The 12,502-nt window shown below is 33.0% G+C and overlaps 1 pseudogene; it reads left to right on the top strand.

Annotated features, from left to right (window-relative positions):
- Window positions 1–1,941: 1,941 nt before the first annotated feature.
- Window positions 1,942–3,484, top strand: LOC145939893 (ATP-dependent DNA helicase Pif1-like; annotated as a pseudogene).
- The last annotated feature ends 9,018 nt before the right edge of the window (window positions 3,485–12,502 follow it).

Genomic DNA, 12,502 nt, shown 5'->3' with positions numbered 1-12,502 from the left:
ATCCCTTATATGAAAAGAAAGCAAATAAAACTGCGACAGCCTTATATCAAATGTTAAAAATTCAGGACTTGCCTTTAAATAATCGTGAGCAACATTTAGATTTAATGTGTTTTCCAGATTTATATTCTTCTGGTATTAATGGACAACGTGAGATTAGACAGGTTAAACTTCATGATCATGAATTTATTAAATATCTAAACATCCACAGTATAGATTAAATCAACAATACTTATTTTATTTATTGAACGATGCAAATATGCGTCAATTAAGTCGTGGAATTATTCATAAAATGAATGTAACTAATCCGCGACTTCGTTATACAGCTGCAGAATACTTAGACGCAATTTCGAAAGAATTGTTGGAATCTAATTTGAGTACAATATTTGCCACACTTCGAAATACGGAGCAATATTGGCATAGACCGAGAAGTGATTTAAATTGTATGACACAGCATTATGGGCCTGCGACATGGTTTTTAACACTAAGTCCAAGTGAGTGGTTATGGGAAGATTTAGGTGAATATATTCGTGAAGTAAATGGATGGCATGACGCTTCCTTAAGCGTTAGCGTACTCATTGCTAGAGATCCTGTATCAACATCCAGGTTTCTCGATAATAAGTTTCGGGCAATGCTTGACTTTATCAAGTCCAAAGATCATCCAATTGGAGAAGTAACGCACTATTTCTGGCGACGAGAATATCAAGGTAGAGGTATACAACATTTTCACTTATTAATTTGGATTAAAAATGCATTGATTTTCGGTGAATCTACTATGGAAGAGGTCTCCAAATTTATTTTACAACATATAAGCTGCAAAATGCCGGATAAAAATATTTCGCCATTATTATACAGTCGTGTTGAAACGCATCAGCGACATATACATAACGATTATTGTCTTCGCTCTAAAAAAGTAGGACGTAAAGTTATTCGTCGATGTCGTTTTGGATTTCCTCGTCCCGTTACTGAAACTTTGAATATGAGAGAACTTCGATAGCCGGTAGAAAACAATTGAAACATAAAAGTAGACTTTATGATCTTCCTCAAACGGATAATGAAGTTAATATAAATTACTATAATCCTGTTCTTCTTACTGCATGGGAAGGTAATATGGATATACAATTTATTGGTGAAAAATCATCGCTGCTTACCTGGTATATTACTAAATATATGAATAAAGCGGGAAAAAGTGAATTGTCTGAGACTATTCTTGATAGTAAGGATAACAAAAACAAATCATTAGCGAGTCATCTTTGGAATATTGCTTTGCGATTTACTAATAATAGAGAATGTGGAGCTCACGAAGCTGCTGATACATTGTTAGGTATTCCTTTGCATGGAACTGATCGAAATACAACCATCAGATGGTTAGATGTTAATCAAATACGATATAGAAAATTAAAAAGTCGCAGAGAAATTGAAGCTCTTGATGCTGAATCTACAAATATATTTTATCAATCTTTGATAGATGATCATTATCTACATAGACCAAACGAACTAGAAAATACGTCTCTTTATGAATTTGCACAGTGGTATGATATCTCGAAGATCAAACCGAAAAATAAGTATATTCAATATTACAAAAAAGGTAATGATTGTTATCTTAAACGGCGACAGCGCGGATATCTTATTAATCATTACAGATATAATGTTAATTCACAGACGGAAAATTATTTCTTTGCGTTATTGCTTATGTTTAAATCATGACGAAAATTAGATGATCTTAAAAATGAATGCGATACTTATGCCGAATCGTTTCACAAAGTAAAACTGTATCTTGTAGAAGCATTGCAATATCATGAAAGATTAGAAGAAATGCAAAAAGCATTTGAAACTGCAAAACAGTTAGTTCAGCAATGCTTAGATGACGATTTACAAAAAGAGCTGTCTCAGGATGATCCTGAAAATGCGATAGGTATTCAAAATATAGAGACTGGTGAAGTAATGCAAGATTTTAAAGATCTTGGTGATAGAGCGATTCGAGAAATTGATGTATCTGAAATGATAGTAAAATTAAATACGGATCAAAAACGAGTATTTGATAAAGTTATCAATGTTGTAGTGTCCGATAAATCAATATTACGATTATATGTTAGCAGAGAAGGTGGCACTGGAAAAAGTTTCTTAATCAAGACTATTAAATGCTGGATAAAACAAAATCTCAACAAAGATACTGCTGTAGCAGCACCTACTGGTATAGCAGCATTTAATATAGATGGTTTGACAGTTCATAGATTGCTTCAATTACCCGTTGAACATGGTCAAACTCCTAAGTATAAACAATTATCTGATCATGTATTGAAAGTTTTACGAGCAGATCTTAAAGATGTTATTCTTTTTATAATTGATGAAGTGTCAATGATATCTAATTAGACTTTAATATATATACATCTTCGATTGTCTGAGATTTTTGACACTAGTGATTGCGATGATGGTTGGTTTGGTGGAAAGCATATTCTTTTATTTGGAGACTTGCTTCAATTACCTCCTGTACGCGAAGATCCTATCTTTATACATTTATCAGATAAAAAAATTGCTAAATGTCTTGGTTCTTTAAATGCTGTTAATTTATGGATTAAATTATTTGAGTATGATGAATTGACAATCAATATGCGCCAGCAAGGAGATGATTCTTACCGTGAGTTATTGTCGCGAATTCGTATAGGTTTAGTGACAAAATCTGATTGTAAAATTCTAGAGAGTAGAAAAATATCTTTTAAAGCTGATTCTTTCGAATCTAGATTAAATGAATTATGTGATTTTATTAACAGTTTACCATCGGACACGGTTTGTTTATTGCCAACTTGTAATATGTGTAATGTCCTTAATGATGTAATGTTAAGTTGTGACCGGACGATGGGTCTTGAGAGTTCGGGAGTTATGTTGTTTAGGTAGTTTTCCTACCTTTAACACGGTCGCCAGTCCGTTTCTCTACACCACGGACAAGATCTCTGGATCCCCAGAATGAGAACCCCTTCTACAGATGAGTACCGCTACTGCGTAGTCTACCTGGTCCACAGACAAGACCTCTGGATCCCCAGGATGAGAACCCCTGTTACAGATGAGTACCGCTACTGCGTAATCTACCTTGTACACAAACAAGACCTTTGGATCCCCAGGATGAGAATCCCTGTTACAGATGAGTACCGCTACTGCGTAGTCTACCTTGTACACAAACAAGACCTTTGGATCCCCAGGATGAGAACCCCTCCTACAGATGAGCACCCTTACTGCTTCACTGCTCGCGGCTACTGCGTAATTTCCTTTGTCAGAGACAAAGGCACAAGATGACGTCATCCAACTGTCACCTTTGTTCGTTATATGCAATGACGCAACACTCGCGTCACACACTTTGTCAATAATTAATTGTATTAATTATTGTTTCAGGATCCACCAGGATGTGGCAGCTTCCAGTCTATGCGTCAGGACCTGTCCAGGATTCACCGAAGACGTCACCACGCACAGAATTCGGTTTATGGATAAATAAACGAGCACTCGATTTTATATTATAAATATATAAAATATTTATTTTAATTAACATAAAATATACTCGCTCTATACATCCAAAAACAAAATAAAAATTGACTCTAGGCGCACAAAACAAAAAAGAAACAGCTTTGCGTGTATATTGCACGCTTATCTCCGCGACGTTCCGCGTCGGTTGTTCCGGGAGAAAGAGCCTGGAATCCTCTCTCGGCTCTCCCTATATAGCCGAGCCCCCACTCTGCGTCGTCGAGAGCTCCTTGCGCCTGCGTATTCTAAAAGTAACGCATACGCTCCTTAAAATCTAGATACATATTATATCGTTTGCGCTTATTAGATCTAACTGTTTACAGTCCAATAAACGCTTAAATGTAACGCAATAAATAATAATTAATAATTAACTAAGTATTATATGGTTATCTCTTCAATGGTAAGTACCATTGAAGATAAGTTCGAGTGTCGGTAAGGTTACCGACTGTGCTCGGTCGGTAAGTCGGTAAGTCTTGTTGTGTACACTTTACAGTCGGTCACTTATCGTCCGTCGGTAAGTGATAAGACTCGACGTGTAAAGTGTTTTTCCTCGGGTCGGTTAGTTACCGACCGTCGGCTGTCGGTAACTGTTTGTCTGCTGTCGTTCAGTTACCTCAGAAGAAGTCTGCAGTGGCTGACCTCTTTCCCAGGTCCCGGATTTGGTCTGTCGGGACCCCTTCGGCCGTCTTCTTTTCCGTAGACTGGCTTGGTGGTCGTCTTTCAGTCTTGGCCGGCTCCTTGCTGGCTCCAGCTGTGACCATCCTCTCCACCCGAATCTGCGGTTGCAAAGTCGCATTGTTTCCAAAGAAATATTATTAATTGCTCAAGATACGATTGAATGTATATCATATGTAAAAAAGAAAGTATTAAAAGTATTGTCAAATAACGATGATGATAATTCTCGAACAGCTGGGCTTTCAAAACAAATTAAAATTAAAATTGGGGCAAAAGTTATGATTACGGCGTAACATCGATGGGTCTTGTAAACAGTACAATTGCTAAAGTAATTTCAATTGTACGAGAAACGTCTACTGATGAAATAGAAAAGATTAAACTTCTTTTACCATCAGGTTTAGATATGAAATTGAAAGAGTAAAGGTTAAATTTCAGGTATTGGATAGAGCGTATGTTGAACGAAAACAATTTCCATTATCTTTAAGTTATGGCATCACTATTCATAAAAGCCAAGGATTAAGTTTGCAAAGTGTTGTTATGGATATTGGCAACTCTGTATTTAGTTGTGGTCAAGTTTATGTTGCCTTGTCGCGAGTAACATCTCTAGAAGGATTATATTTAATTAACTTTGATCCTTCAGCAATAGTTGCTAACGATGAAGCTATTATTGAATATAATCGTTTAAAACGGATACACATTCCAAAAGCAGCAATGATTGCTGTGTCAAAAGAACGCTGTCATAAAGTGAAAGATGTTCTATGGGCATTACCAAAAGTAGTTGCTTCTGTTCAAAAATCAAGTTCAGATCAAAAAATTCAAGGTATTGCTTCAAATCGAAGAATTCAAAGCACTGCTTGGGTTATACAAGGTTTTCAGAATACAGACAAAGTTTCATGTTATGCAAATATAGTATTACAATGTTTATTACATTTAAATGTTATTAGGCAACAGCTGATTAATTGCGAAAAAACAGATGTTTTACGTTTATTAATGCATCCATATGAAAATGGAATGCGTAATCTAAATACATATGCAATACGGTAATGTTTGAGAGAATATTTTTCGAGCATCGTAAAACGAAATATGTATGATTTTCTTACGGTACTTTGCGAAAAATATGATTGCATAAGAAATTTGATACAACATCAGGTAACTTCTATCAAGCGATGCAAAACATGTGGCAATACAAAAACTATTGTTGAAAATAATATTACTATTTCAATTTCCCTTGATAATTTAAAGGAAAAAAGTTATAATCTTAATGATTTATTAAATGCTACGTTTTCACATTGGTTTCACTTACACAACAAATTATGTGAATATTGTACTGGAACTGATAAAATATTTAAAAATGAAGTAACATTAACAAGAGAAATAATTGTTATTCGTTTAATACAATTTTTATCACAAGATGGTAAATTAATAAAAGCAGAACACAAATTTAACTTATGTGCTGTTCCAACAACTAAAGTATTAATAGCGGGTCAATTGTACAAGACGATGAATGTTATACTTTATGATGGTTCGTGCACCGATGAAGGTTATTATATAAGCATATGTAGAGAAGGACTATCTAATATTTGGATCGAAATTGATGATGCGCAAGTTAAAAAGAGGCAGTGGCCTAGAGGTGCTAAAGATGTTTATATAATATTTTTACAAAAAATTACTAATAAATAATACAAATTCGATATAAAATAAAGTAGTTCTAAAATTCTCACTAAATAGATTTTTATAATATCAAACTTATGATTAATATTGAATTAATCATTTAATATTGTATTTTGATCAGTCCTATATAAAAGAATGTATCGTAATGTATTAGCAATTTCATGACAACGCTTTATATTCTGCATTATTCGTTAAGTGCAAAAAAATATTTTTTACATAAATGGTCAATAATTTGCCTTTACTACTAAAAATGGAATGATATAACACACTTTTCGCTTTATTTATATTTAATAATGAACTAGATAAGCAGCAACGATTATTTATCAATGGACTTAGAGGTATAGATTGTGAATAATAAATATATTTTTAATGACATATTAATCTATAAAAATAATGATATGAAACATTGCAACAACTGATAAATAAAAATCTATAAAAATATTTTAATTAAAAATGGTTGTACAAAATAGTTGTTTCCATTTATAGTAAGCAAAGAGGACCGTTGTATTTTGAAATATGACGGGGGTGGTGGCGGGTTCTTTGCTTATTTATTTAAAGATGTTTATCATATACAAAAATAAATGATATCCCTATAAAAACTTACTTATCCCTATAAAAAAAAGGTAAATAAAGGCGCCTAGTATGGGCACGCCAGTAGTGAAAAATTACCCATTGCAAACCCATGTAGAATCGTGTGAAAAATTACCCATTGCAATCCCATGTAGAATCGTGTGAAAAATTACTCATTCCAAACCCATGTAGAATTGTATAAAAAATTAACTATTGCAAACCCATGTAGAATCGAACTACAAAAGTAATGATATAAAAAAAAATTGCGCGCCAAGTGGAAATAGAAACTTGTACTTGAAATTTAGCAGTGCCTAGTTTTTTAAATTTAAATTTGTTCATTTTTTTATTTGTATTAATTTTAATAATTTTTGCATAAATTTTTAATTTTTAATATTTGTATTAATTTTTAATTCTGTTTTTTATGTGTTTGTCTTATTTTTTTGTTATGATTCTACATGGGTTTGCAACTTTCAGCGTGAAGAGAGGTCTATAATTATACGATTCTACATGGGTTTGCAATTTCCAGCGTGAAGAGAGGTCTCTATAATTATACTATTCTACATGGGTTTGCAACTTAAATTTTCACTAGTTCATTATACGACTCTATATAGGTTTGCAACTTGAATTTTCCACTGGTACAAGTTTCTACTTTCACTTGGCGCGCAATTTTTTTTGATATCATTACTTTTGTAGTTCGATTCTACATGGGTTTGCAATGAATAATTTTTCATACAATTTTCTACATGGGTTTGCAATAGTTAATTTTTTATACAATTCTACATGGGTTTGCAATGAGTAATTTTTCACACGTTATAATATATATCGCATGCGCGCGATAAATACGTGGCAGGATCAATATATTAATAGATACCGTGTATCGAGCTTCTTCTTCTTCGCGAACAGTCAAGCCGACAAGATCGAAGTCTCATATCATATTGTAACAGTTAATTATTCAGCTTAAGAATAAATATAGACATAATTTGTGTTCATATAAATCACGATCGTCCCTCTTTATTAAATTCCCATCAAATAATAACACAAAGAGATACTGCAAAGTATTGAAACATTAATTAATTTTTTTCCTTTACAGATACAGTCGATTATACATATAATGGACAGTAGCTAAACTTACCAAAAGATGTTGAGTAATTTGATTGTCGCAATTTGTCTTTCTTGCTTCTGTTTTGTCTTGATTTCCATTTTCATCGATGGATATCGATTTATCAATATCTAATATAAAAACGATAAAAAAATTACAATCTAGTATATAGCAAACAAACGTAGACAGACAGTACCTGCTTAATGCGCTCATAAAGTCCATAGTAAAAAAAGAGTTTTTTGATTTTATGTACTACATATCTAGATAGCAACTCAATATGACTCTCGTTTATTTAAGACCTTAATATTTATAATATTACTTAAAAATGTTTAATGTATAATGATGAGAATTAATATTTAATCGCCAGTGAGAATAAAAATAAAAAATATATATAAAATTCTTATTTTCGACCAATAACTGGCTTAAGTTGCAGATGTTCCTTTATTAGGAACATAAAATAAGAATTTTATATATATTTTTTATTTTAATGTATAATATTATTAAAAATGAATATTTAGAAAGATAGATATAGTTGTGAAAACAGATATAACATTTATAGAATATTGATCGATCCATTTCTGCGAAAGATGAATACTCGTGATATACGAATACAGAGATACAATGCATAAGCCTGATAATTTCTAATAATTATAAACTTAATGAATGTATCAAAATAAACCTACTGCATATATATCCAGTTTACTAATCAATACTGACAAACATTGTATACTCACCATTATGTAATAGAAAATCAGCTTCACTATCACAATTTCTACATGGAGTAATACTAATGTTTTTCCCGTTTTCATCAAGAAAGGGTATCGTATTAATATCTGACGTAAAAAATACATTAATATTTCATGCACATGATAATATAGAGTTTATATGTATATTAAATAGTAGCTAAATTTACCAAAAAGTGTTGAGATCAATATTTTGTTTGTTGCAATTTGTCTTTTTTGCTTCTATTTTGTCCTGATTTTCATTTTCGTTGATAGATATAATCGATTTGTCAATATCTAATGTAATAACAATAAAAATGCATGTTATAATCTAGTATATAGCAATCGAACAGACTGACATACTCAGCACGCTCATAAAATCTATGGTCAAAAAGAATTTTCAGTTTTATGTATTTGCGTTTCTAGATATCAATTCAATATGACTCCTGCTTATTTAAGAAAACTTATTAATATTTAAAATATTATTTAAATAATTTTAATGTTTAATATTATTGACAATTAATATTTACAAAGACAGATGTAAAAACAGAACACTTATAGAATATTGATCCATTTCTGCGAAAGATGAATATTCGTGACACACTAATATAGACAATGCATATAAAGACTGATAAGATAATTTCTAATGATTATTAACCTAATATAATTATAAATCTGAATGTACCAATAATAAATAAACTTACTGCATAAATACCAGTTTATAAACTAATGTTGATAAACATTGTGTATATTCACCGTTACGTAATAGAAAATCAGTTTCAGTATCACAATCTCTACATGGAAAAGTATTAATGTTCTTCCCATTTTCATCGAAAATTAGTACCGTGTTATCTGAAAAAGATACATATGATGGTTACACATATACAAGAGTTATACATATAATAGATAGCGCAGCTAAGCTTACCAAAAGATGGTGGGAGATTAGTAATCTGATTGTCGGAGTTTTTTTTTCCTGCTTCTGTTTTGTCCTGGTTTCTATCTTTTTCCATAGATATAATCGGTTTATTACCTAATGTAATAATGAAAAAGAAATATAGATTAAACAATTCGTAAAATGTATCTAAATTGTTTCGTGACCGACTGTACAGCATGTAATGCTTATAAAAGGCAAAATAATAAAATAGTCAATAATATTACTTACCACTATTAAATATCATATGTTATTATCATTTGTTATGTCATCAGAATTTTTGCTTATTCTATCAGTCGTATTATCACAGCTTTTATTTATTTTATCAGTATTTTTTCTATTTCCATTATCAAAATTAAGATTTTTACACAATATATGTGGTCTATTTTTTAATATATTTTTAAAAAAATCTAACAACATACTTTTATCATCTATAATAATAAGAAAATTTTGTCTGTAATATATTCACTGTCTATAATATAACACAAAAACAAACAAATATTTTAACTTACCATTTTTTGTTATGATACTTGCTACGTATTTGCGCCCATCACTGTATAAAGCTTTTGTAATACTTTATAATTAGTAATGTATTTTGATTTGGATACATAATAAATATTATCTTCATATCGCACTAATGCATACATTTTATCATTGCAATTTTCAGCACAATTTTATCGGATCGTTGAGTATAATTAAAATAAGTGAATCTCGTTCCAGATTAATTAATCCGTTAAGCTTTTCTGCCTTTATTTTAATTGTAGAGACCCTCGGATATGTAAAGCCTATCGCACAATGCAAAAGTACAGGCAATAGGAATAAGGAATAACACAGGCAACAGAAATAACCAAATTTCAACATACCAGAAACCGTGTATCAACGCACAATGGAATATGGAATAGGCAATAGGAATTCCGACGTGTTGGATTTCTGTTCCCTATTGCCTGTACCTGATCAATCATAGTTGAGATTCAGTTTTATGACGAACGCGTATTTTTAAATAGAACTAGAGTCCGTTGTCATCTGTGTACGCTAAACATTACAATGTACATAACAAAAAGAAAAATACATAATAATAAATAAATAATTACATGTTAATAAAAACACAACTATTTTTAATTTGTATTTGGAAGTAGTATTATTAATGCGGTTATGTTTATTACACACATGCTCACAAGCAGAGAAGCAGATGATTGGACAACACTCTTGTTGAAAAAGAATTATTGTGTTTCGATTTTACATAGGTTTCTATTCCGTATTCCTATTCCCTGTTCCCTCTGTTTCTATTGCCTGTACTTTTGCATTGTGCGATAGGCTTAAGTCAACGCACAATGATTTACGTAAATCATAGACGTATTAAGATCACAGATGTCTATGCACTACTAGATCGCTAACCTCGGCAAAATAGGTGAGGCTCGTAGGATATCCGGTTTCGGCCATGACATCGCAATAAAATGGCCACTCGCGCTTTTTTCTATACACATTAATACTACTAAAAGTACTAAAAAGTAATTTATTTACCTAAATAAGTGAAAATCATCTGTAGTTCTATTTTTGCACTTCGGAATACAACACCTTCTCGACATTTTTCTGTAATTTTTATATAGCTTTTAAATACGGATCATCACGCCGGGTCACTTTCACACACACACAGAGTAGTGTATATACATCTGTTGCTTACACATATAGACATTGTAGCCATTTTGTTGCGATGTATCATGGCCGAAACCGGATATCCTGCCGGCCTCACCTTTTTCGTCCGCCAAGCCCCAAGTTAGCAATCTAGTAGTGTATAGACATCTGTAAGATAGACTGCTTTGCATTCGGAAACGTCACCCGAGTGCATTCTCTCTCTTTCTATATCATGAGAGAGAAATCATAGGCCGGTATTCATAGGGCTTCTGCACACAGGCATAGACTTAGGCCCTGCGCACAATAGGAAAAATATTAGGAATAGGAATAAATATTAAGCATTAATACAAAAGTACAAGCAGTAGGAACAGAAAATAGAAAATATTCATCAATAGAAGCAAAGAATATCTATTGTTATCTTCTAATATCTATCTGCTTCTGTTGATACGTGGATATTTTTATTTTCTGTTCTTAATTTCTATACTTTTATATTGTGCAGTAGGCCTGATGCTTAATATTTATTCTTATTCCTAATATTTTTTCTATTGTGCGCAGGGCCTTATACTCATAGACTGCGCAAGCCATGAGAGAAACACACGCTGACACAAGAGTGAGAGAGCAATAGGTGGAGTAGTACTCTCTGTCTAATATGTGATGAAGTGGGGGTAAACCTTGCAGCCGGAAGTTAGGCTGAGAAGGATGACCGCGGATGCAACCAGCGGGGAGCCAGTCAAACTCCTCAGACAACCACCAAGCCCGTCTACGGAGGAGAAGACGGCCGAAGGGATCCCGACAGACCAGATCCGGGACCAGGGAAAGAGGTCAGCCGCTGCAGACTTCTTCTGAGGTAACTTAATGACAGCAGACAAGCAGTTACCGACAGCCGACGGTCGGTAACTAACCGACCCGAGGAAAAACACTTTACACGTCGAGACTTACCACTTACCGACGGTCGATAAGTGACCGACTGTAAAGTGTACACAAAAAGACTTACCGACTTACCGACCGAGCACAGTCGGTAACCTTACCGACGCTCGAACTGACCATCAATGGTACTTACCATTGAAGAGATAACCATATAATATTTAGTTATATTTAATTATTTAATAATTATTAATTATTATTTATTGCGTTACATTTAAGCGTTTATTGGACTGTAAACAGTTAGATCTAATAAGCGCAAACGATATAATATGTATCTAGATTTTAAAGAGCGTATGCGTTACTTTTAGAATGCGCAGGCGCAAGGAGCTCTCGACGACGCAGAGTGGAAGCTCGGCTATATAGGGAGAGCCGAGAGAGGATTCTAGGCTCTTGCTCTCGCAACCACGGACGCGGAACGACGCAGAGTCAAGCGTGCAATTTTAACCAGAGATTAATTTTAATTTTATTTGTGCGTGTATTTTATTTCGTTTTTGGATGTGATGGGAGAGTTTTATTATATATTAATTAAAAGAAATATTTTATATATTTATTAATATAAATGAATCGAGTGCCCGTTTATTTATCCATAAACCGAATCCTGTGCGTGGTGACGTCTTCGGTGAATCCTGGACAGGCCCTGACGCATGGATTGGAAGCCGCCACATCCTGGTGGATCCTGAAACAATAATTAATACGATTAATTATTAACAAAGTGTGTGACGCGAGTGTTGCGTCATTACATATAACGAACGAAGGTGACAGTTGGAT

This window comes from Prenolepis imparis, unplaced genomic scaffold (assembly GCF_030444845.1).
Source record: "Prenolepis imparis isolate NDT839.2.m4 unplaced genomic scaffold, iyPreImpa1.0 SCAF_8, whole genome shotgun sequence".
NCBI lineage: Eukaryota > Metazoa > Arthropoda > Insecta > Hymenoptera > Formicidae > Prenolepis > Prenolepis imparis.
The sequence above is the reverse complement of the archived record's forward strand: the minus strand, read 5'-3'. Positions and strand labels throughout refer to the sequence as shown.